At 32.1% G+C, this 27,715-nt stretch overlaps 1 protein-coding gene across 1 annotated transcript in view; it reads left to right on the top strand.

The window, feature by feature from the left end:
- Window positions 1-27,715, top strand: part of LOC149800507 (kelch-like protein 26) — a 76,368-nt gene that overhangs the window by 20,663 nt on the left and 27,990 nt on the right. The gene's annotated exons all lie outside the window — the stretch shown is intronic.

The following is a 27,715-nucleotide window of genomic DNA, read 5'->3' as shown; positions in this document are numbered from 1 at the left end:
GGACGATGAATCTGAAACATTGTAAATAACTATAGAAGGCAAACCTTGGACGATTAATCTGAAACATTGTAAATAACGCTATTAAGGCAAACCTTGGACGATTAATTTGAAACATTGTAAATAACTGTATAAATGCAAACCTTGAACGATTAATCTGAAACATTGTAAATAACTGTATAGAAGGCAAACCTTGGACAATTAATCTGAAACATTGTAAATAACGCTATTAAGGCAAACCTTGGACGATTAATTTGAAACATTGTAAATAACTGTATAAATGCAAACCTTGAACGATTAATCTGAAACATTGTAAATAACAATATAAGGCAAACCTTGGACGATTAACATTGTAAATAACTGTATAGAAGGCAAACATTGGACGATTAACATTGTAAATAACTATAGAAGGCAAACCTTGGACAATTAACATTGTAAATAACTATATAGAAGGCAAACCTTGGACGATTAATCTGAAACATTGTAAATAACTGTATAGAAGGCAAACCTTGGACGATTAATCTGAAACATTGTAAATAACTCTATAGAAGGAAAACCTTGGACGATTAATTTGAAACATTGTAAATAACTGCATAGAAGGCAAACCTTGGACGATTAATCTGAAACATTGCAAATAACTGTATAGAAGGCAAACCTTGGACGATTAATCTGAAACATTGTATAAAACACTACTGAAGGCAAACCTTGGACGATTAATCTGAAACATTGTAAATAACTGTATAGAAGGCACACCTTGGACGATTAATTTGAAACATTGTAAATAACTGTATAGAAGGCAAACCTTGGACGGTTAATCTGAAACATTGCAAATAGCTCTATAGAAGGCAAACCTTGGACGATTAATTTGAAACATAGTATTAAAAAAATCTTTATAGAAGGCAAACCTTGGATGATTAATGCGAAGCATTTTAAACAACTCTATAAATGCAACCCTTGGACGATTAATTTGAAACTGTAAATACCTCTGTAGAAGGCAAACCTTGGACGATTAGTTCGAAGCATTTTAAATAACTCTATAGAAGGCAACTCGACCTCAAAGACTAAAGTGACTTTCAACACGATGTGTAATCCGACATGATTTCACTTTGATAGACAAAATGACATCATGTTTATGCTAATGTCAAGATGTGAAGAAATCAAAGTCGGACTAAGATGTCATATTAGTTCAACTAACCAATCTTTACGTACGAATATTTGTTTTCTAAATTCCGTTCTTATTCAAGTCGCATAAACATCTGACTAAGACAGAAATTAAACGTGTTACACATTTCCGAACAGCAATTGTGTACCACCGACTGACTTCTCTTGTATTCCTTTAAATAATTCATCAATGTTACGTCGTTTGAGAAATGCATCAAGGTTAACTTTTTCTCAACATTCATGTGATTTGTCCCTCGAGTTTTACACTAAAACCATAGCGAGATTTTTGCACTTAAATCAAAAAGATTTTACACTGAAACCACCGCGATTTTTCACTTAAATCAAAACGATTTTAATACTTAAAATATTGCGATGTTACGCTGAAACCATAGCAATTTTAACGCTTAAACCAGAGCGATTTTAATACTTAAACCATAGCGAGTTCACACTTAAACCAAAGCGATTTTAATACTTAAACCATAGCGAGTTCACACTTAAACCAAAGCGATTTTAATACTTAAACCATAGCGAGTTCACACTTAAACCAAAGCGATTTTAATACTTAAACCATAGCGAGTTCACACTTAAACCAAAGCGATTTTAATACTTAAACCATAGCGAGTTCACACTTAAACCAAAGCGATTTTAATACTTAAACCATAGCGAGTTCACACTTAAACCAAAGCGATTTTAATACTTAAACCATAGCGAGTTCACACTTAAACCAAAGCGATTTTAATACTTAAACCATAGCGAGTTCACACTTAAACCAAAGCGATTTTAATACTTAAACCATAGCGAGTTCACACTTAAACCAAAGCGATTTTAATACTTAAACCATAGCGAGTTCACACTTAAACCAAAGCGATATTAATACTTAAACCATAGCGAATATACACTTAGACCATAGCGATTTTAATGCTTAAACCATAGCGATTTTACACTGACGCCGTAACGATTTTACATTGAAACCATAGCGATTTTACACTTAAACCGCAGTGATTGATATCTGTAAAGATTGAAAAAAGCATTATACAGCCCTGTAAGACACAGATTTTATAAACATATCGTCATTAGAATGTTTTTATTTTTATTATTTTATAAGGAACAAATAAATGTATAAATTATAGACGATTTGTACAAATAAAATGCAAAACGTTTTAACGGAAAGAATCTCTTTTCTGTAAGATTTTGTCACTATATAATTCTCTTCGTAAATTTTGGGAAATATTTGACATTATTTTTTAATCAAACTTTTACTTTCTTAAATTAAAAAAATTAATATATTTCTTATTAAGTCTCTTTGTATTGTTAAATAAATTAGACTTTTACTCGACATAGATTGCCTTCTTTGAAAACTTAATTATTACAGTATATTTTTACCATTTATTATCAAATGAAAAGCATTACCTTTTAATCGCTGTTTATAATTGTTGATTCCCATTTTGTATGCATTGACCATTGTGTACGCATTGTGAATGAGTAAAGAATACAAAATAAACACCGACCATGCATCAGAAAAATAGTATAATTTTATAACCACTATTAAAACTATGGTGGACGTATGCTTAGGTATAGGGTTTGTCATGCTTCCCGCAAGTCTCTGAAAAAGTGGTATCCACCTTTGTTAATACTTTGGTTTAGATGATTTAGCAAAGATAACGATCATATTTGAACATAATGTGACAGCAATTAATATTGCTAAACACAACGATGCATTACAGGCCTCAAATTTCTAGATCAAAATAGAGTTGTATACAATGGAAACGTACAATATTGTCCTTTTCAACACCTCCCTGCTATATTCCTTTAGTTATCTCTCTTATAAACAAATATTTTTAGTAAAAATGTTGTGCATGTACAAATCATGTTTTTATTTTCATATAATTACCACTAATGGAACTGGCCAATTTTCCTTTCAAAATGTACAAGTTAGACTTTCATGCATTGTCAATGACTATTTTTCCTTTCAAAATGTACAAGTTAGGCTTTCACGTGTTGTCAATGACCATTTTTTCATTTCAAAATGTACAAGTTAGGCTTTCACGCGTTGTCAAAGACTATTTTTCCTTTCAAAAGGTACAAGTTAGGCTTTCACGCGTTGTCAGTGACTATTTTTTCCTTTCAAAATGTACAAGTTAGGCTTTCACGTGTTGTCAATGACTATTTTTCCTTTCAAAATGTACAAGTTAGGCTTTCACGCGTTGTCAAAGACTATTTTTCCTTTCAAAATGTACAAGTTAGGCTTTCACGCGTTGTCAAAGACTATTTTTTCCTTTCAAAATGTACAAGTTAGGCTTTCACGCGTTGTCAATGACTATTTTTTCCTTTCAAAATGTACAAGTTAGGCTTTCACGCGTCGTCAAAGACTATTTTTCCTTTCAAAATGTACAAGTTAGGCTTTCACGCGTTGTCAATGACTATTTTTTCCTTTCAAAATGTACAAGTTAGGCTTTCACGCGTTGTCAATGACTATTTTTTCCTTTCAAAATGTACAAGTTAGGCTTTCACGCGTTGTCAAAGACTATTTTTTCCTTTCAAAATGTACAAGTTAGGCTTTCACGCGTTGTCAATGACTATTTTTTCCTTTCAAAATGTACAAGTTAGGCTTTCACGCGTCGTCAAAGACTATTTTTCCTTTCAAAATGTACAAGTTAGGCTTTCACGCGTTGTCAATGACTATTTTTTCCTTTCAAAATGTACAAGTTAGGCTTTCACGCGTTGTCAATGACTATTTTTTCCTTTCAAAATGTACAAGTTAGGCTTTCACGCGTTGTCAAAGACTATTTTTCCTTTCAAAATGTACAAGTTAGGCTTTCACGCGTTGTCAAAGACTATTTTTCCTTTCAAAATGTACAAGTTAGGCTTTCACGCGCTGTCAAAGACTATTTTTCCTTTGCTGTAAGCACCTCATATTCAACGTTTTTAAGAACTTTGACTTTCACAAAATGTTATGTTTACCATTTTAATTTTGGTTAACATTAAGACACAGTTTGCGGATTTTCAAAGCAATTGTCTAGATTCAATGGTAGTATAAATAATGGAAAAATTGAAAAGCGGTTGTGAGAATCTAAGTTATTTTTTCTCATTCATCTTGAACTTCAAAAGGTCCCCACTTTAACTAAATACATTAGTGATGTTCACAATCTGACATATAACATAAGATTTCACCCCACCACCCCAATTGTTTACAAAAAAATATGATCCAACTCACAATTACATGGTGGGTGGTTTTACGCTATGGATCGCATTTTCTTTGTGTTAAGGTTAGACACCTATAAAGTAATCTTTGCCGCTGAAAATACATTTGTAAGGTTAGACACCTGTAATCCTTGCTGTTGAAAATACATCTTTAAGGTTTGATACCTGTAACGTAATCCTTGCTGTTGAAAATACAGATTGAAGGTTAGACACCTGTAAAGTAATTCTTGTTGTTGAAAATGCAGATTTAAGATTCGACACCTGTAAAGTAATCCATACTGCTGAAAATACAGATTTATGTTTGGACACTTGTAAAATAATCCTTGCTGTTGAAAATACATCTTTAAGGTTAGACACCTGTAAAGTGATCCTTGCTGTTGAAATACATCTTTACGATTAGACACATGCAAATTAATCCATCCTGTTGAAAATATAGCCTTACAGCTAGATACCCTTTAAATTAATCCATGCTGGCTGGAAGTACAACTTTAATATTAGCCACCTGTAAAATTCTCATATCAAATACTCACTGTTTGGCTTTCATATATTTCTTATTTCAAGTTTACACTTGCTGATTCTCATATGTTCCACATCTCAAATTCACACAGGCTGACTCTCGTAGATTTCACATCAGTGTGACACTGTTTGGCTCACATATCAAATTCACACTGGTTGATTATCATATTTTCCTTGTATCAAATTCACACTGGATGACTATGATAGATTCCTCGTATCTAATTCACACTGGTTGATTCTCCTAGATTCCTCATTTCAAATTTACACTCGTTGACTCTCATATCAAATTCATACGGGTTAACTATCATTGATTCATAAAATCAAATCAAATTTATACAGGCTGACCCTTGTGGATACTTCATATCATATTCATACTAATTAACTCTCATATCAAATTCATACTGATTAACTATCATATAAAATGTATGCTGATTAACTCTCATATTAAGTTCATTCTTACTTCTGATTTCAAATTCATACTAATTAACTCAGAAATTTAACACTGGTTGACTCATATGAAATACTTAGAGAAAAGAACATACAGTGAAGTCATTTATGTTTTTTCCTCTGTGGTACACTTTCTGTGCGGCTACCATATCTTTTGATAAGACTAAGTACCGCATATATATATATATATATATATATATATATATATATATATATATATATATATATATATATATATATATATATATATATATATATATATATATATATATATATATATCTGTGTGTGTGTGTACTTATATTTATCTTAGTACTTGAAAAGAAAAACAGATTGCAATGATACATCTTACTTTTATCTGTCTAATAGTTCATGGAGCTAATATTTATTAAGGTGTTAAATTCGTAAAATTTACTTACTTGTATGATGATTAGGTTATAATTATGAGTATTAAATATTGATTCATGACTTACAACCAGCGAACATCCCTAAAATATGGTGCAGAGATACATATTTCAATACAGGATCATGCATCATTCTCCCTGACATCAAAATAATTATAAAGACAATATTAGTATATGCTCATTTTTTCTCCGTTAACTTTACATTATCAGAATCGTTCAATATTTTACGATATTGTACACCTTCATAGGAACTACTTTGTAAACAAATCATATACATTCGCATAGTAGGCGCAATACGTTTTGGTTGATTAAATTTGTTTCTGAAAAACGAAAGCAGATGTTTCGTGGACTGCAACAAACCAACTGCTTTGCTACATTCCACGTTAACTTTTTGATACATTGTTTATTTTGCGATAGACACCAGATTTCATAAAACTGCTTGGTACCTACAAATGACATGCAAGCTATAAAGGAATAAACTGTCTCCTTTAGCTGGCAATAAAAATGGCAAAAAAAAATATACTTACAGTTTTACATCCAGAATATCCTCAAAATGTACTTTCTTGGTTCTGCAAATCCGAATTACATAAGCCATGTCATGAGTACTCAAGCTTGATTACACATTTCGAAACTGTACTGTAATTTCGACTATATTCCAAGCGCAATTACATCTTCCTTTCTGCACTCAAAATGAAATAAACATTAAATTCAATGGCATCTTTTTGATAATAGCAATTGAAACTCTTCATATTTTCCCCAAATTATGATTTCAAATAGTCAATGACAGAACAAACTTGCAGATGTAAACATGCTTCACCCGCGCTGTTTCAACCCGATGTGTTTCATGTACAATTTGCACATATGAATCCAGTCCAAAATCACAAACTTTCGTAGAATCGAAACAAAATACAATTATCTATTCATTCCAGATCAAACGGACAAGTTGTTGCAATGCGCATTCATTCACAATATGACTGCAATTTTAACTAGACAAGCCATTTTCTTTCGAAAGTTATGTCGAGCGCGCAACTAAGTTCAAATTTATCTGGGCGGAGTTATGTACGCATTAATAATGTTCGCACAATGATATATTCATGAAATGAGTACTTTCGATGGCGAGTTACAATATGTTGCTGGCGATCTATGTGGAATAAAGACCATCCTTGCAAACTAGAAGATACCATTTCGCTAGAATAGGACAAACTAACAAAATCTTTCTGTTCTTGCGAAGGTATGCATACTTATTAATTATCAGATTTTCTAGTATGGCTTCGGTGCGTTTCAAAAACATATTAAAAAAAGCTTTCGTTATGTACCCGTTACATTGATTTTGTGATGTATAGTTGGCATATAAGAATGAAACAAGTATTTTATATCTACAATTAATAATTTCATTATGTTTATTTAAACAGATATAAAAGTTAAATACATAAATAAATAAATAAATAAACAAACACTTTATATCAAATTGCCTGTGTGATTGAAGGAAATGTTGTACGTTCTTTACGCCGCGGTAACATGTCTCCTCAGTTGGACGGATGATACATTTCATAATGGTATCATTGATAAACCAATCAATTTAAATTGTATCAGATACATTTAAGGGTATCATTGATAAACCAGTTAATTTTTAATTGTATCAGATACATTTAGAACAATCATTTATTACAATGTTTTAAAAAAGAAGGAATAATAATGGCACATAAAAATGAGCAACAACATGCAATTTGACGGGATATATTTGCATCCGCTTTGACCTTTGTTCGCTAAGTATTGTGACTCAGTTTAATTTACTGTATTGATGTTAAAACGTTTTGCAGGTGTTATAAAATATGCAATTTATAAGACGTTAGTGCTATCTGAAGTCAATATATATGAACGGCAAGGTATACCTGGTTTACAGTCCCAAGCCTAATATAAACAAAAAAGATATTTTACTACAGTCTCACTTCTTCTTAAATTTAAAACAAAAATTGAAAACCTTTCTATAACAAAAACAGTATTTAAAACAACTAAATTTAAATTTTTAAATAATTGATGTCAAAATCTAACTTTATAATTGTATGCATGTGTGTGTGTGTGTGTGTGTGTGTGTTAATAGGATAACGGACAATCCAGAATTTTAAGTTTAGGGTGGTGTTTTGTTAACTGGACACCAGTTACCAGCCAATGATCAAGTTTGAATTTGAACATTTTAATAAACTCAGCACTAACGAAGCATGACGCAGGATTCCAATATTCCAAATTTAACTGTTAAAAGAAAGCAAATTAAGGTAATAAAAGTACAAACTTAAACAACACATATACACAAAGTTTCACTATTTCATGTAATGTTATGGCTCCAATAAAAAGCACAAGAAATACTGTACTATAATTATTTGAAAACAGTTTTGTGTATTTATTTATGAAATATGATTATAAATAAGGCATCACTTTCAATGCAGACATTTTTTCCATGTTAGTGTTTGGTTTTAGATTTTTTAACACAATAATCCCTCTTGAATCCTTTCATTATAATGGTAGTCAGCATCTTATGTGCCCCAAGTACAACTGCAAACCATTTCTGTGAAAAAATTTATGTGATATTCTGCGTTATATTTCACTTTCCTTTGCAATGTAATACGAGAGTAACCATGGTGGTCTCATGTTTGTGAGCAAATATGGTGGCTAGCAACGCGTAACTACGCAATGCAATCGATACCTACCTTCGACTGGTCAATGTGTCCAGTTTGATTGACAGGTCGAAACGATCCATTCCAGTGGATAATTAAAATAAATATATTAAATCCTCTCAAATGTTCACAACTAAATGTTTATCCTAAGATTGATGGAATAAAAAAAATTTTCGCCAATTATCGCTTATATAAAAAACTAAGACAAAATACAGAATGAGGCTGGAATAAATCATTTCGAAATCATTAAGTTGTAAACAATGTCGGGTTCTTGATAAAATTTCCAGCAGCCAACCAATCAGGAATTAGGTCATCTTGTCAATATCAAGAACTCGTGTCAAATTATATGATATTTACCTGGAATAAAAATACAGCTCACTAACTTGAAACTACGTAAAATGTTAAAGATTGACGTTATCTGACAGACTGACAATTGTTAAGAATGTTGATATTTAATATGTTCATTAGTAAATGACCCTCACAATCCACAATCAAGAAAATGAATACACATGATATAGATATATGCTTTTATTGGATATGTGTCCACAAATAACCACACTGAATATAATGGAGCAACGAAACAATGTGAATGCAAATGGCCATTCTTGGTATTTCATGAAGATATTATCAGCACGGACCTGAAAGAAAATTAGACCAAGTTAACTAGAACAACGTAATAGCCACATGTATCAAAGAATAACCACATTTATCAAGAAACAGCCACATTCATCAAGGAATATCCGCACGTAACAAGGAAATTCCATACTCGTCAAGTAATAGCCACACTTACCAAGGAACAGCCACACTTATCAAGGAACTTTCACACTCATCAAGGAATAGCCAAACTTAACAAGGAACTTCCACACTCATCAAGGAATAGCCATATTTAACAAGGAATAGACATACGTATCAAGGAATAGACACATCTAACAAGGAATAGACACACTGAACAAAGAATAGGCACACTTATCAAGGAAAAGACACACTTAACGAGGAATACGTACACTTATTAAGGAATACACACACGTATCAAAGAATAGACACATCTAACAAAGAATAGACACACCGAACAAGGAATATGCACACTTATCAAGGAATAGACACACTTAACGAGGATACGTACACTTATTAAGGGATGCACACATGTATCAAGTAATAGACACACTTTACAAGGAATAGACACACCTAACAAGGAATAGGCACACTTATCAAAGAATAGACACACTTAACGAGGAATACGCACACTTATCATGGAATAGACACACTTTACAAGGAATAGACACACCTAGCAAGGAATAGACACACCAAACAAGGAATAGGCACACTTATCAAGGAATATACACAGCTATAGAGAAATACGCACACTTAACAAGGAACAGACACACCGAACAAGGAATAGGCACACTTTTAAAGAAATAGACACACTTATCAAAGAATATACACACTAAACAATGAAAAGACACGCTTATCAAGGAAAATGAATACTGTATACAGTTGACTCAAGGGAACTAGATAACCTAAATAACTCTCACCTCTCTGTGTAAACACGGGGATACGTTAGCAATGGATCTGATGTGGAGAATAAAATTGAAAACGTCTCTGCGAAGATCTAACACCTCGTACGTATTCATCCTATGACCGTATGATGTTTTGATCTAACACCCTACATATGCACCTTACGACTGTATTAGGTTTTGATCTAACACCCCGTACATCTGCACCTTGCGACTGTATTAGGTTTTGATCTAACATCTCGTACATCTGCACCTTACGACTGTATTATGTTTTGATCTGACACCTCGTACATCTGCACCTTACGACTGTGTTATATTTTGAACAAAAACCGTATACATGTGCAGTCTAGGAATGCATTATGCTGTTTGATCTAAACAAGCGCCCCCTGTATCTGCAGCCTTTCATTGCATTATGCTTTTTATTATTATTATTATTATTATTATTATTTGAAGTGACCATAAATAAAGCACTTCCCGTCCTGTAAAATACACGAGAGCAAGGTCACTTTTGAGCAAAGAAATACAATGGGATAATAAGCTTATAAAGATAATATTTTATCCTTCAGGGTAAACATTAAAGGAAAAATTTATCATAATGGATAAATATCTTAGAAAAAAATAATAATTGGAAAAATGTAATATAGTTGATAAAAATGAACAAAAATAATGTTCTCAAAAGATTTCAATATATGTTAAAGTGACGTAAATTATACGTACAACGATGCACAAAATAAAGGTGATTGTAACTACAAATGATATTTAAGAACAAATTCAAGCGGTATATCCAAATTGTTTTTTTCTTCAGTTTCCTCTGCAGATATATTATCTACGAGCTACATCATGCCATATCAATGGAGGATTCCTCGTATAAATGAAGTCCATTGTTGGACAGCGTCCCCACCACCACTAAGGCACCTTAGGCTCCGATGGTTACTATGTTTTGTCCATTCCTTTCATTGCCTTTCTTTAAGAAATCATAGAGCTGATCATGTCATATTTTTTTCCTTCTTGTTGGTTCTTTTCAACTCCAGAGACACATTAGACTGACAAATATATCCATTCTAGAATGTACCGCTAGAGTATCTGAATTTCAATGACGAATGAAACCGGAAACATGTTCTGTCATAAGCATGGCTGTCTATTGGAAACATAAATCCAAATATATCCTCCATGGACGTCTAGATTAGAAGTTGTAGTACGTTGGCGTGGCATAGTGTGTCAAGGTTCTAAACACCCACCGAGTCCTGTGAGGAAATCCCTTAATGCATACATGATTTGCAGATAACAGACAATTGCACAATAATAATCAATAAGGTGGGACTGCACGTCGGCTGCCAAATACAAATACAGCATAAAAAAATATAGATGGGTTAAAGCGAGTCTAGAAGTGCACATTCAGATTCATTCGATAGTGTTGTACTCGACGAACCACTTGTTCACCGACAAGAAATGTGTATGTATATATGAACGGTAAAATGAACTTACGGGTATCATCGAAATAACAATGCCAGAAATACTGTAGCCCCTCCCACAGTTCGATTCAGTCCAACCTAGTAGTGTTCTTTGCTTCCTTCACCCAAACCTTGCCAGCAAATGGCCAGCTCAGCTGTAGAACGCATGGTCTACCCCTAGTCTTTGCTGACACTCCAGTTGTCACCAAACCCTTTTCATACTTCCAGATGGCTTCCTTTAGTCGTCGAAAACGAGTTTCCAACTACGCTACACGTTTAACAGACATGACCTCTCACATTATATGTGCGTGCAAGTGTAATTACACACCCTCCCAGCTACCTCATCCTCACAGTAGGACAAATAACTAATCTTACTGAAGGTGAAGGAGAAAATTATGATGGCTATGATAATGACAATGTTGATCATAATAAAAAGTCAAAATGTTTAGATACATAAGTTTTATTTAAGAAAACAACAACAAAGAAAACTGTGAACTTCCATGAAATGATTCATAGAATCAATGTTAATTGACTCCTCATCCTATTCACAAAACAAGTGTTGTTATTGTCATTCATTATTCGAGCTTGGTGTAAAAATGAATTCGTATGCAATATTTAAAAATGAGAATCCTTCAATTTCATATCATCAATGTGATCGAGCAGGTTAAAATAATGAATTATTCTATCGGAATGTATATCAACCTCTCTATTCCATTTCTTGTGTAGAATTGCTTTTTCTTTCTCATCAGTTTCCACCTCATCAAAGTACTGCAGAATGTTTCTTATATACTTGAATTGTCACCTTTTGATTTCCAATTAAATCTTTTCAATATGGGTGAATTTACCTTATCACTGATATATGATCCAAAAATGATGTTTTCAGTCCATGAATGTTTTTATACCATCATAGAAGGAACAGTCAAGGCAACTATGTCTAATATATCATGGATGCCATTTTCGTGCCAATGCAACTATGTCTAATATATCATGGATGCCACTTTCGTGTCAAGGCAACTATGTCTAATATATCATGGATGCCACTTTCGTGTCAAGGCAACTATGTCTAATATATCACGGATGCCACTTTCGTGTCGAGGCAACTATGTCTAATATATCATGGATGCCACTTTCGTGTCAAGGCAACTATGTCTAATATATCATGGATGCCACTTTCGTGTCAAGGCAACTATGTCGAATATATCGTGGATGCCACTTTCGTGTCAAGGTAACTATGTCTAATATATTATAGATGCCACTTTCGTGTCAATCGTTAATGAAAAACTGTTGTGACCCGAACATGCTTAAATTACACCATAACGGTGAAAATTAAAACTTTTTATATAAATTTTCATCTTCTTAGTAAATTCTTGCAATGCTACAAGCACGTATTTCCAGAAATCGTTGGTAAGAGTTTGAAACAGTAAGTAATTAACATATGATCCAAAAGTAAATATATTTTTTTTTAATCTATGCATGATAAGGACTTTTTTAAATACTTTTGTTTCAATAGCTTTTCTCGGTAATGATCTATTCAATGCTGTAATAAAATCTTTAATGTTAACTATGTTCAGACCTCCACGCTTGCAACCTGAAAAAATCGCGTGTCTTTAATTACGATCTGGCCCTGAATCCCAAATAAATTTTTTTTTAAAAAACAGTTAACCAAATTTTTCTGTGAAAGGTTATGGTGGATCAGGCAAAGATTGAAATAGATGTATAGATTTAGACAAAGCTAGAGACTTAATTCTAGAAATTTTTCCATGCAGAGTTATTTTTTTTCCTTTGCCGTCTACTAAATGTTGCTTCTAATGTTTTCGTTTTCTCATGCGAATTTAAATCCAAAATATCACATATTAAATGTGGAAAATTTCGCCTAAAATTTTTAAAGGGTCTTGATCACAATCTAAACTCTTCGTAATGTTATATTTGGTTTCGATAATCCCCCAATACAAACTGCCCTTGTCTTTACTACATTGAATTTTTCTTGACCTGGCGGTCTATAACATTTTTATGATATACGTACATTGAGTTTTAGAACTGACGGTCTCTAATATTTGTATAACACATATACATTGATCTTTGCCCCGACGGTCTATAACATTTTGTATCTTACGTCAACATCGAGTTTTAGACCTGACGGTCTCTAACATTTGAATAATAGGTCTACATTGATTTTTTTGTCCCGACGGTCTATAACATTTTTATAGCACTCCTAATGTGTAACTCGTAGAGATATTTAACTGCCATTTCAACTATATATCTAAGTAGTATCAGTACATTCACTTCATTTTTTCACTATTATTACCATTTCCTTTAGTTGCTTTGCTTCCTATCATTTTCACAAGAAACTCAAGACACGAAATAAATACGTAAGGACAAATAGGATATGTTTGTCTACAGTACAAAATACTGACACATTTCCACTTTGCAATAGGATATGTTTGTCTACAGTACAAAATACTGACACATTTCCACTTTACAATAGGATATGTTTGTCTACAGTACAAAATACTGACACATTTCCACTTTGCAATAGGATATGTTTGTCTACGGTACAAAATACTGACACATTTCCACTTTACAATAGGATATGTTTGTCTACGGTACAAAATACTGACACATTTCCACTTTACAATAGGATATGTTTGTCTACGGTACAAAATACTGACACATTTCCACTTTACAATAGGATATGTTTGTCTACGGTACAAAATACTGACACATTTCCACTTTGCAATAGGATATGTTTGTCTACGGTACAAAATACTGACACATTTCCACTTTGCAATAGGATATGTTTGTCTACAGCACAAAATACTGACACATTTCCACTTTACAATAGGATATGTTTGTTTACGGTACAAAATACTGACACATTTCCACTTTGCAATAGGATATGTTTGTCTACGGTACAAAATACTGACACATTTCCACTTTACAATAGGATATGTTTGTCTACGGTACAAAATACTGACACATTTCCACTTTGCAATATGAACGAATTAACTACCTTACACTAGTTTTATCCGATTTAATATTGAATCACCAAAAATAAATTGTTTATTATTTGAATCTAGAAATGTAAATCATTTATGGATTACGTTATAATCAAATAAAATTAATATTCATAAGATATTTGACAAAACCATATTTTTTAAACTGAAATTCTAAACGCTATTTACAATTGTACTCTTAAAACAAAACCATATTATTTCAAACAGAAATTCCAAACAGTATTTACATTCGTACTGCTAAAACAAAATCATATTTTTTAAACCGAAATTCCAAACGTTATCTACATTCGTACTGTTAAAACAAAACCATACTATTTGAAACAGAAACTATAAACGTTATTTACTTTCGTACTCTTAAAACAAAACCATATTATTTGAAACAGAAATTCCAAACGTTATTTCCTTTCGTACTGTTAAAACAAAACCATATTATTTGAAACAGAAATTCCAAACGTTATTTACTTTCGTACACTTTAAACAAAACCATATTATTTGAAAGAGAAATTCCAAACATTATTTACTTTCGTACTGTTAAAACAAAACCATATTATTTGAAACAAAAATTCCAAACGTTATTTACTTACGTACTCTTTAAAAAAACCCATTTTATTTGAAGTAGAAATTCCAAACGTTATTTACTTTCGCACTGTTAAAAAACCATATTATTTGAAACAGAAATTCCAAACGTTATTTACATTCGTACTCTTTAAACAAAATCATATTATTTGAAATAGAAATGCTAAACGTTATTTACTTTCGTACTATTAAAACAAAACGATATTATTTGAAACCGGAATTCCAAACGTTATTTACTTTCGTAATCTTAAAAGAAAACCATATTATTTGAAACAGAAACTCCAAATGTTATTTGCATTCGTACCCTAAAAACAAAACCATGTTATTTAAAACAGAAATTCCAAACGCTATTTACAATCCTACTGTTAAAACAAAACCATATTATTTGAAACAGAAATTCCAAACAGTATTTACTTTCGTACTCTAAAAACAAAACCATATTATTTGAAACCTGAATTCCAAAGTTATTTGCTTCCGTACACTTGAAACAAAACCATATTATTTGAAACAGAAATTCCAAACAGTATTTACATTCGTACTGCTAAAACAACACCATATTTTTTTAAACCGAAATTCCAAACGTTATTTCCTTTCGTACTCTTAAACCAAAACCATATTATTTAAAACAGAAATTCCGAACATTAGTTACTTTCGTACTGTTAAAACAAAACCATATTATTTGAAACTGAAATTAAAAACTTTCTTTACTTTCGTACCGTTAAAACAAAACCATGTTATTTGAAACAGAAATTCCAAACGTTATTTACTTTCGTACTCTTTAAACAAAACCATGTTATTTGAAACAGAAATTGCAAACGTTATTTACTTTGGTACTGTTAAAACAAAACCATCTTATTTGAAACCGGAATTACAAACGTTTTTTACTTTCGTACTCTTAAAACAAAACCATGTTATTTGGATCACAAATTCCAAACGTTATTTAGTTTCGTACTGTTAAAACAAAACCATATTATTTGAAATAGAAATTTCAAACGTTATTTACTTTCGTACTGTTAAAACAAAACCATGATATTTGAAACAGAAATTCCAAACAGTATTTACATTCGTAGTGCTAAAACAAAACCATATTTTTTGAAACAGAAATTCCAACCGCTATTTACATTCGTACTCTTAAAACAAAACCATATTATTTGAAACAGAAATTCCCAACGTTATTTACTTTCGTCCTGATAACAAAAAAACATATCATTTGAAACAGAAACTCCAAACGTCATTTATTTTCGAAGTCTTTAAACAAAACAATATTATTTTCAAACAGACATTCCAGACCAAAATATACTTTCGTACTCTTTAAACAAAACCTATTACTTGAAACAGAAATTCCAAACGTTATTTACTTTCGTACTCTTAAAACAAAACAAAATTATTTGAAACAGAAACTGCAAACGTTATTTACATTCGTACCCTTAAAACAAAACAATGTTGTTTGAAACAGAAATTCCAAACGCTCTTTACATTCGTACTGTTAAAACAGATTCATTTATTTGAAACAGAAATTCCAAACGTTGTTTACTTCCGTACTCTTAAAATAAAACCATATTATTTGAAACCGGAATTCCACACGTTATTTACTTCCGTACTCTTAAAACAAAACCATATTATTTGAAACAGAAATTTTAAACAGTATTTACATTCGTACTGCTAAAACAAAACCATATTTTTTTAAACCGAAATTCCGAACGTTATTTACTTTCGTACTCTTAAAACAAAACCATAGTATTTGAAACAGAAATTCCAAACAGTATTGATATTCGTACTGCTAAAACAAAACCATGTCATTTGAAATCGGAATTCCAAACGTTATTTTCTTGGGTGCTGTTAAAACAAAACCATGTTATTTGAAAGAGAAATTCCAAACGTTATTTACTTCCGTACTCTTAAGACAAAACCATGTTATTTGAAACAGAAATTCCAAACGTTATTTACTTCCGTACTTTTAAGAAAAAAACCATATTATTTATAACAGAAATTCCAAGCGTTATTTACTTTCGTACTTTTTAAATAAAACCATATTATTTGAAACAGATATTCCAAACGTTATTTACATTCGTACTCTTTAAACAAAACCATGTTATTTAAAACAGAAATTCCGAACGTTACTTACTTTCGTACTCTTAAAACAAAACCATATTATTTGAAACAGAAACTCCAAACGTTATTTACTTTCGTACTGTTAAAACAAAACCATATTATTTCAGATAGAAATTCCAGACGTTATTTACTTTCGTACTGTTAAAACAAAACCATGTTATTTGAAACAGAAATTCCAAACTTTATTTACTTTCTTACTGTTAAAACAAAACCATATTATTTGAAACAGAAATTCCAATCGTTATTTACCTTCGTACTGTTTAAACAAAACCATCTTATTTGAAACCGAAATTCCAATTTTTTATTTCCTTTCGTACTCTTAAAACAAAACCATATTATTTGATACAGAAACTCCAAACGTTATTTACTTTCTTACTGTTAAAACAAAACCATATTATTTGAAACAGAAATTCCAAACACTATTTACTTTCGTACTCTACAAACAAAACCATATTATTTGAAACCTGAATTCCAAACGTTATTTACTTCCGTACTCTTAAAACAAAACCATATTATTTGAAACAGAAATTTTAAACAGTATTTACATTCGTACTGTTAAAACAAAACCATGTCATTTGAAACAGAAATTCCAAACGTTATTTACTTTCGTACTCTTAAAACAAAACCATATTATTTGAAACAGAAATTCCAAACGTTATTTACATTCGCACTGTTAAAACAAATCCATGTTATTTGAAACAGAAATTACAAACGTTGTTTACTTTCGTACTCTTTAAAGAAAACCATGTTATTTGAAACAGAAATTCCAAACGTTATTTACATTCGTACTCTTAAAACAAAACCATATTATTTGAAACAGAAATTACCAACGTTATTTACTTTCGTCCTGTTAAAACAAAACCATATTATTTGAAACAGAAACTCCAAACGTCATTTGCTTTCGAACTCTTAAAACAAAACAATATTATTTCAAACAGACATTCCAAACGTTATTTACTTTCGTAATCTTTAAACAAAACGATAATATTTGAAACAGAAATTCCAAACGTTCTTTACTTTCGAACTCTTTAAACAAAACAATATTATTTGAAAGACAAACTCCAAATGTTATTTACTTTCGTACTCTTAAAACAAAACCATATTATTTGAAACAGAAATTCCAAACGTTATTTACTTTCATACCCTTATAACAAAACCATATTACTTGAAACAGAAATTCCAAACGTTATTTACTTTCGTACTCTTATAACAAAACAATATTATTTGAAACAGAAATTCCAAACGTTATTTACTTTCGTACTCTTAAAACAAAACCATATTATTTGAAACAGAAACTACAAACGTTATTTACTTTCGTACCCTTAAAACAAAACCATGTTATTTGAAACAGAAATTCCAAACGCTATTTAAATTCGTACTGTTAAAACAAAACCATATTATTTGAAACAGAAATTCCAAACGTTATTTACTTCCGTACACTTAAAACAAAACCATGTTATCTGAAACCTGAATTCCAAACGTTATTTACTTCCGTACTCTTAAAACAAAACCATATTATTTGAAACAGAAATTTTAAACAGTATTTACATTCGTACTGCTAAAACAAAACCATATTTTTTTTAAACCGAAATTCCAAACGTTATTTACTTTCGTACTCTTAAAACAAAACCATAGTATTTGAAATAGAAATTCCAAACAGTATTGATATTCGTACTGCCAAAACAAAACCATATTATTTGAAACAGAAAATCCAAACGTTATTTACTTTCGTAACCTTCTAACAAAACCATGTCATTTGAAACCGGAATTACAAACGTTATTTACTTCCGTACTGTTAAAACAAAACCTTGTTATTTGAAACAGAAATTCCAAACGTTACTTACTTCCGTACACTTAAGACAAAACCATGATATTTGAAATAAAAACGCCAAACGTTATTTACTTCCGTACTTTTAAGAAAAAACCATTTTATTTGAAACAGAAATTCCAAGCGTTATTTACTGTCGTACTCGTTAAACAAAACCGTGTTATTTAAAACAGAAATTCCAAACTTTATTTACTTTCGTACTCTTAAAACAAAACCATATTATTTGAAACAGAAACTGCAAACGTTATTTACTTTCGTACTGTTAAAACAAAACCATATTATTTCAAATAGAAATACCAAACGTTATTTGCTTTCGTACTGTTAAAACAAAACCATGTTATTTGAAACAGAAATTCCAAACTTTATTTACTTTCGTGCTGTTTAAACAAAACCATCTTATTTGAAACCGGAATTCCAAACCTTATTTACTTTCGTACACTTAAAATAAAACCATGTTATTCGAATCACAATTTCCAAACGTTATTTACTTTCGTACTGTTAAAACAAAACCATATTATTTGAAATAGAAATTGCAAACGTTATTTACTTTCGTACTGTTAAAACAAAACCATAATTTTTGAAACAGAAACTCCAAACAGTATTTACATTCGTACTGCTAAAACAAAACCATATTTTTTGAAACAGAAATTCCAAACGCTATTTACATTTGTACTCTTAAAACAAGACCGTATTATTTGATACAGAAATTCCAAACGTTATTTACATTCGTACTCTTAAAACAAAACCTTAGTATTTGAAACAGAAGTTCCAAAGGTTATTTACATTCGTACTGTTAAAACAAAACCATGTTATTTTCAAACAGAAATTCCATACGTTATTTACTTTCGTACTCTTGAAACAGAACCATATTATCTGAAATAGAAATTCCAAACGTTATTTACTTCCGTACTCTTAAAACAAAACCATGTCATTTGAAATAGAAACTCCAAACGTTATTTGCTTCCGTAACGTTAAAACAAAACCAAGTTATTTGAAACAGAAATTCCAAACGTTATTTACTTCCGTACTCTTAAGACAAAAAATTGTTATTTGAAATAGAAACTCCAAGTGTTATTTACTTCCGTACTGTTAAAACAAAACCATGTTATTTGAAACAGTAATTCCAAACGTTATTTACTTCGATACTCTTAAGACAAAACCATATTATTTGAATCACAAATTCCAAACGTTGTTTACTTTTGTACTCTTTAAACAAAACAATATTATTTGAAACAGATATTCCAAACGTTATTTACATTGGTACTCTTAAAAAAAATATATATATATTATTTAAAACAGAAATTCGAAACGTTATTTACTTTCGTACTGTTAAAACAAAACCATTTCATTTGAAATAGATATTCCAAACGTTATTTACTTTCGTACTGTTAAAACAAAACCATGTTATTTGAAACAGAAATTCCAAACGTTATTTACTTTCTTACTGTTAAAACAAAACCATCTTATTTGAAACCGGAATTCCAAACGTTATTTACATTCGTACTCTTAAAATAAACCATGTTATTTGAAACAGAAATTCCAAATTTTATTTACTTTCGTACTCTTTAAACAAAACCATATTATTTGAAACAGAAACTGCATACGTTATTTACTTTCGCACTGTTAAAACAAAACCATATTATTTGAAATAGAAATTTCAAACGTTATTTACTTTCGTACTGTCAAAACAAAACCATGTTCTTTGAAACAGAAATTCCAAACAGTATTTACATTCGTACTGCTAAAACAAAACCATATTTTTGGAAACAGAAATTCCAAACGTTATTTACTTTCGTACTGTTAAAACAAAACCATATTATTTGAAATAGAAACTCCAAATGTTATTTATTTTCGTACTCTTTAAACAAAACCATATTATTTGAAACAGAAATTCCAAACGTTATTTACTTCCGTGCTGTTAAAACAAAACCATGTTGTTTGAAACAGAAATTCCAAATGTTATTTACTTTCGTACTCTTAAAACAAAACCTTTTTATTTGAATTAGAAATTCCAAACGTTATTTACATTCGTACTGATAAAACAAAACCATGTTATTGAAACCGGAATTCCAAAAATTATTTACTTTCGTACTCTTAAAATAAAACCATTTTATTTGAATTAGAAATTCCAAACGTTATTTACTTTCGTACTCTTAAAACAAAACCATTTGCATATTGATGACAATTTTTAAAATCATCTTTAAACTGTGAATTTTTTTCTTCAGTTTTTAGATGATATTTTAAGGTTGAAAAATATATTTCAAATTCAGAGGAGTCCATGGAAATATTCGCGAACAAATGGTCAGACATGTAAACACATTATCACGTGTCGTTGATAACATCCTCATGGGTCAGAGCTTCAAACATTGTACATCCTTCTGCAGTGATATATATATATATATATATATATATATATATATATATATATATATATATATATATATATATATATATGTGTGTGTGTGTGTGTGTGTGTGTGTGTGTGTGTGTGTATTACCAAAAGCACTTCGATTGCTCAAAGGTATTTGATATATCCCAAATATTGTTTTATAGTAATGGGTACACACATCGGATACAGGGTTGCCTGTATTTATCAGTTTTACACTATTTGTGACGTTTAGTTTCTCATGTATTTGAATGTGTCAGCTAGTGTCTGGTATCATACGGTGTTACCTATATTTATTAATTTGTTATGTATTTGTTTGAGTCAGTTGTATCAGGTAACTGAAGGTGTTGACTGTATTTATCAATTTATTATGTATTTGTATGTGTCAGTTTGAGTCAGGAATGATTCAGGGTTGTCTGTATTTATCAGTCAACACGTAATGTTCAGCTCTTTAGATATGCGTATGTCTTTATTCTAATTAAAACATAAATTTGTAGATGGTCTTTTTTAAATGGGTGGGATGGAATCCACTGAACCACACAAGTTCACGGTAATCTGCTTTGGACAAATGCAGATTCTGCATCATTATGTGCTCGCTGAAGTTTCATTACTCAAATTCAATTATATTACACCATCAAGACTAAAGGGAAAGGAGCCAAACTAAAGTAAAAATCATACGGTTCGTGTAAGCGTTCATTATCTATTATTTCAGTAATTGGTGTCAAGTTTTAGAATCTTATTCTACATTCCTTTAAATGACTATTGTTCACTTTATTTGGATTCTCATTCGTCCATATTTCTTTGGAAGGTCATTATTTACACACCTTCAGAAGTACATTCTATGTTTTGTGCATTTTGTTTATATCCGTAATGCTTGTGATTTTATCCTTATGACATGTTTTCCATCAATAAAAGTAAATAATATCATTCTTTTTCTGACGCATCATCTACAAAACTACAAGCTTTGCAAAAAGACAAATACAAAAACAAGAAACAACCAAAACGATTATGTGTCAAAAAGTTAGACAAAGAAAGCAGACTTCTCCAGGTGACGTCTTACCTCAAAATTTATCGTAATATGATTGTATTTTTAACCTACCGAGGGAATGTAACCCTCGAACGAGTATTTAGACATCCGTGCTATCGTGAGACTCTCAGAATATCCTCGGTCCTTTCCGTTGAGTCGAGACAGATACATCGGAAGTAAATTGTCGACATTGTGAACTATGGTCTGAAATATTATTGTTCACATGGAAGATCATGGCGGCGGAAGGAAGCAAAGTAACAGTTGAAATATCGTCGGTCTTTGCTGTCAAACCTATCAAATTAACGTGTATTCCTGCAACCACTTCTGACAAAAATGGCCAAGTGATGTTCTAATCAATCAAGAGAGACCGTGACGACGAAAAAGAGCATGACATAATAAAAGTGAAACGGACGTGAAATGTTAATCTTGATATTTCCCGTAAAATAAGTATTTTTATTGCATTCTAAGATATATGATCTCGTGGAATAGAAATTATCTCTCGGTATAACTGCATCAACCGAAAGAAAACTTCGAATGGAGCTGATGCGTCTCAGTTCCAACTATATGTCTGACATATGTTGATTACATGTCAGTCTAATGAGAGCGTACTGTCGAAAGTGACATCTAGCTTTCGTACCAACTGTGTAAATTTCATGTTGGTATCGCAGATACTTATTGTCTGAGATAAATTATATGAATGAGAAAGTCTTTGCGTGGTGATCGGAATGGTTTCAGTTCTATCATCATTCGTCTGCAGCTTTTTAGATATCATCCATGACTTCACATCAGAAATGCACATCTGTACGCCTTGAATGATAGCCTCGTCATCAGTTGGGCAGCTATTTGTAATTTGAGTATTATCAGCGTACATATGGTGTCGATCTATGACTCTTGATAGCAACTGAGTGTACAAAATGAGAAATTATGGTGTTGCGAAATTTATAAATTATAATCATTTTCTATCCCAAAAGTTTGTTCGTCATATCATTCAAACTGTAACATTTTATCCGAGAGAGAGAGAGAGAGAGAGAGAGAGAGAGAGAGAGAGAGAGAGATTTTGTTGTTGTGGGGTTTAACGCCATTTTTCAGCACACAATAGGCTATACATGGCGGCCAGTATTAATAGTGGAGGAAGAACCCGGGAAAACCCCTGAAAGAACCATCGACCCACGAGAAGCTACTGGCAAGCTTTCTCACATACCCACATTGGCTGAACCCGAGACTCGAACCCACGCAGACAGAAGTGAGATGGCAGTGATCCGTAACGGAGAGCACTTTAGACCACTCGGCCACTCGGGGCCCTGAGAGAGAGAGATAGTAAGAGAGAGAGAGAGAGAGAGAGAGAGAGAGAGTTGTTGTTGTTGTTGTTATAGGGTTTAACGCCATTTTTCAGCACAAGATAGGCTATACATGGCGGCCAGTATTAATGGTGGAGGAAGAACCGGGAAAACCCCGGAAAGAACCACCGACCCACGAGAAGCTACCGGCAAGCTTTCTCACATATCCACCTTTGCCGAGCCTTGGACTCGAACCCACGCAGACAGAGGTGAGATGGCAGTGATCAGTGACGGACAGCGCTTTAGACCACTCGGCCACTCGGGGCCCTGAGAGAGAGAGATAGAGAGAGAGAGAGAGAGAGAGAGAGAGAGTACTATAACTTTAATCAGGTAGGAATAGACACACCTTTTATGATACTTACAAATGATTACTTTAATCAGGTTGGAAGAGAGACACCTTTTTGAACAAGAGCTTCAATCAAGAAGCAAACAATAACAACCCCACGTACATTGTAACAATAACAACCACACGTACATTGTAACAATAACAACCACACGTATATTGTAACAATAACAACCACACGTACATTGTAACAATAACAACCACACGTACATTGTAACAATAACAACCACACGTACATTGTAACAATAACAACCACACACACGTACATTGTAACAATAACAACCACACGTACACTTTAACAATAACAACCCCACGTACATTGCAACAATAACAACCACACGTACATTGTAACAATAACAACCACACGTACATTGTGACAATAACAACCACACGTACATTGTAACAATAACAACCCCACGTACATTGTGACAATAACAACCACACGTACATTGTAACAATGACAACCACACGTACATTGTAACAATAACAACCACACGTACATTGTAACAATAACAACCCCACGTACGTTGTAACAATAACATCCACACGTACGTTGTAACAATAACAACCCCACGTACATTGTAACAATAACAACCACACGTACATTGTAACAATAACAACCCCACGTACGTTGTAACAATAACAACCACATATACATTGTAACAATAACAACCACACGTACATTGTAATAATAACAACCACACGTACATTGTAACAATAACAATCCACGTACATTGTAACAATAACAACCACACGTACATTGTAACAATAACAACCCCACGTACATTGTAACAATAACAACCACACGTACATTGTAACAATAACAACCCCACGTACGTTGTAACAATAACAACCACATATACATTGTAACAATAACAACCACACGTACATTGTAACAATAACAACTACACGTACATTGTAACAATAACAATCCACGTACATTGTAACAATAACAACCACACGTACATTGTAACAATAACAACCCCACGTACATTGTAACAATAACAACCACACGTACATTGTAACAATAACAACCCCACGTACGTTGTAACAATAACAACCACATATACATTGTAACAATAACAACCACACGTACATTGTAACAATAGAGGTCAATAGAGATTACTATTAAATGAGCACGTTGGTTGTCTTTACCAATTTGTTCCCCACATAAAATGTGCCTATAAAGAATAGGAAGCAGTTCAATTTTGAAAGTATATACGGGGAGAGAGAGAGAGAGAGAGAGAGAGAGAGAGAGAGAGAGAGAGAGAGAGAGAGAGATTATTCAGTCGCCATTAAAAGGTAATTTGTATGGTTTGTATATCATTTTGGCTTTAGTAAATGAATTCTTGTTAGCTATCTAAATATATATTGCGTAGAATGCGGAAAATAAATTGGCACCTTATTTAAGCGACCAGCTGTTAGTTGGAAACATTTGAACATGGAGTTTACAAGTGTCCACATTAATATGAAAATGTGATCTTTCACGCCAACCCTTCCTTCCAAAAGATGGAGTTACAAAGATAACTGAATAACGAACGGACGGTGGGGTAGACGGGGAGAGCCAATCAAAATGTATGTGCAAAAAGCGGATATATAGCAAATGATAGAAATAATACGAGCAAGTGGTCGTCTTTCAAAGATGATTGCAGAACAGAGGTGGCCATTTTGCGAGGATTCAGTGTATCTAACACATCCTCTATTGGCGTATTGAATGTATTAACACATTTTGGTGAAAGAAAATAAAAAGCATTAATTTAGTCTATTATAGAACTGGAAAACTTGACTGGCTGCGATAAATTTAAACCAATATTTCATTAATCCATATTGACTTTGTGTTAATCCGCCATCCATTTAATGATAACGGTTACCTTCATAAGACATCTTATTTATTCCATGAACTCTCAGACCTAGACGAATTAAAACAATAAATTGGCTCAGTCAGCATTTTCCATTAATTGTAGTGGCCACTGGTGGCCGTGTGTTTTAATGCGCCCGCCTTTACCGATTAATATCATTCACGTCTGTCCGCGGTAGTTTCGAGTCTTGGGGTCGGCCTATGTGGATTTGTAAGAAGCTTGCCAGTAGCTCCCGTGGGTCGATGGTTCCTCCCGGGCTTTTTCCGGGTTCTTCCTCCACCAATTATACTGGCCACCATATATGGCCTGTCATTTGCTGATAAATGGCGTTCAACCCATAACAACAATATGAATTTTAGTATGTTAAACACGGGGTGTACACAGAGACAATTCCACTCTTTACTTTTCTTCTTGTTGGAAATATATGATTAACGCCACAAATACATATTGATAGTAGTCTGAGTTTACTATTGCTAGCAATACATGCTGGTGTTTAAAAGAATATTTATTCCAAGGCATATAATTAAATGGCTAATTAGAATATTTATTCCAATGCGTATAAAGTACAACTGACTAGTAAATATTATCACTAATCTTTTAACAGTAAAGATATATTATACCCTTTATAGAGACATTTCCGAATTTTTAATTTTTCGCGAATTTCTGACTTCGAAAAAAAAATTGTATTCTATTTAGGCCAGTATACACTTTCCCATTTACGTTTTCATTCCACGATACACCGCAATTAGTGAACTTTATGTGAACATACATGAGAATTAAATGACAGGGAATATTTTCCCAACTATGGCACAGCACAACTGAACAGGTAACATATAAAATACATCGAATTTATATAGACTGCATTTATATCAGTGACTGCCATTTTCAAGAAGTCTCTACAAGAGAACTGGACTACCGCAAAAAAAAAATGTACTGTATTTATATCATTGATGGTCACTATCACTTCACTTATATTATTGATGGTCAATATGACCTCATTTATATCATTGATGACCAATATATTTGCGTCAATATCCTCAGTTGCCAGTTTAAGGAAGGAGTCTGGAAAGAAGACCTGGAAAAATATCGCCGACCTTGAAAACATTCAAATAAAAATATAGAAAATACAAATTTGATTTAATCGTAAAGATATGCATCTTATGAGTCAGCTACATCTAGCAAACAAGGATTATAGGACATAATAATAATAATAATAATAATAATAATAACAAACAACTTTCTCTAACGAGGATAACACATTTGGTCTTGACTGACCTATCTGCCATGTGGTCCTCAGTTTTTGTAATTGGCTATGTTTCAAATTTTGTTTTAACAAAAAATACAAGATCATGCACATAATCAGGTATCGTGGCACACTCATTCATACATACTGAACACGAATGACTATGGGTGACTATACTGGGAAACATACACATATGAACAATATGCTATACACAGGTACATACATTTCAGCATAAGTCGTACGTATTACATATATCGAATAAGATCTGTACACATTATTTATGGATATAATTTTAAGTTTTCTAGTCAGAGCTTTTAATATGTCATTCGAGCTGGTCAAGAAAAAACTTATTTAATGATAGTTTAAAAGAAGCAAGGGAATTTGAATTACGTATCGTTATTGGTAAGGAATTCCATACAGTAGGTGTTGATACAGTAAATGAGCTTTTGTAATGATTGGTTTTCGACCACGAAATCTGGAGATCTTTGTTAGTCGTCGATCAGAGATTACACTCAGTATTTGATGATCCTTTTTTGGTTAGGTAGCGACATAATCTGGAGAAAGATCGTTTAAAGACGTATAGTTCATGATTCCTTTAAATTAAAGAATACGTTTTTGTATAGGTAGCC

This window comes from Sinohyriopsis cumingii, chromosome 5, assembly GCF_028554795.1.
Source record: "Sinohyriopsis cumingii isolate HCF-2022 chromosome 5, ASM2855479v2, whole genome shotgun sequence".
In the NCBI taxonomy this organism is placed as follows: domain Eukaryota; kingdom Metazoa; phylum Mollusca; class Bivalvia; order Unionida; family Unionidae; genus Sinohyriopsis; species Sinohyriopsis cumingii.
This window is presented reverse-complemented; position numbering and strand designations above follow the sequence as displayed.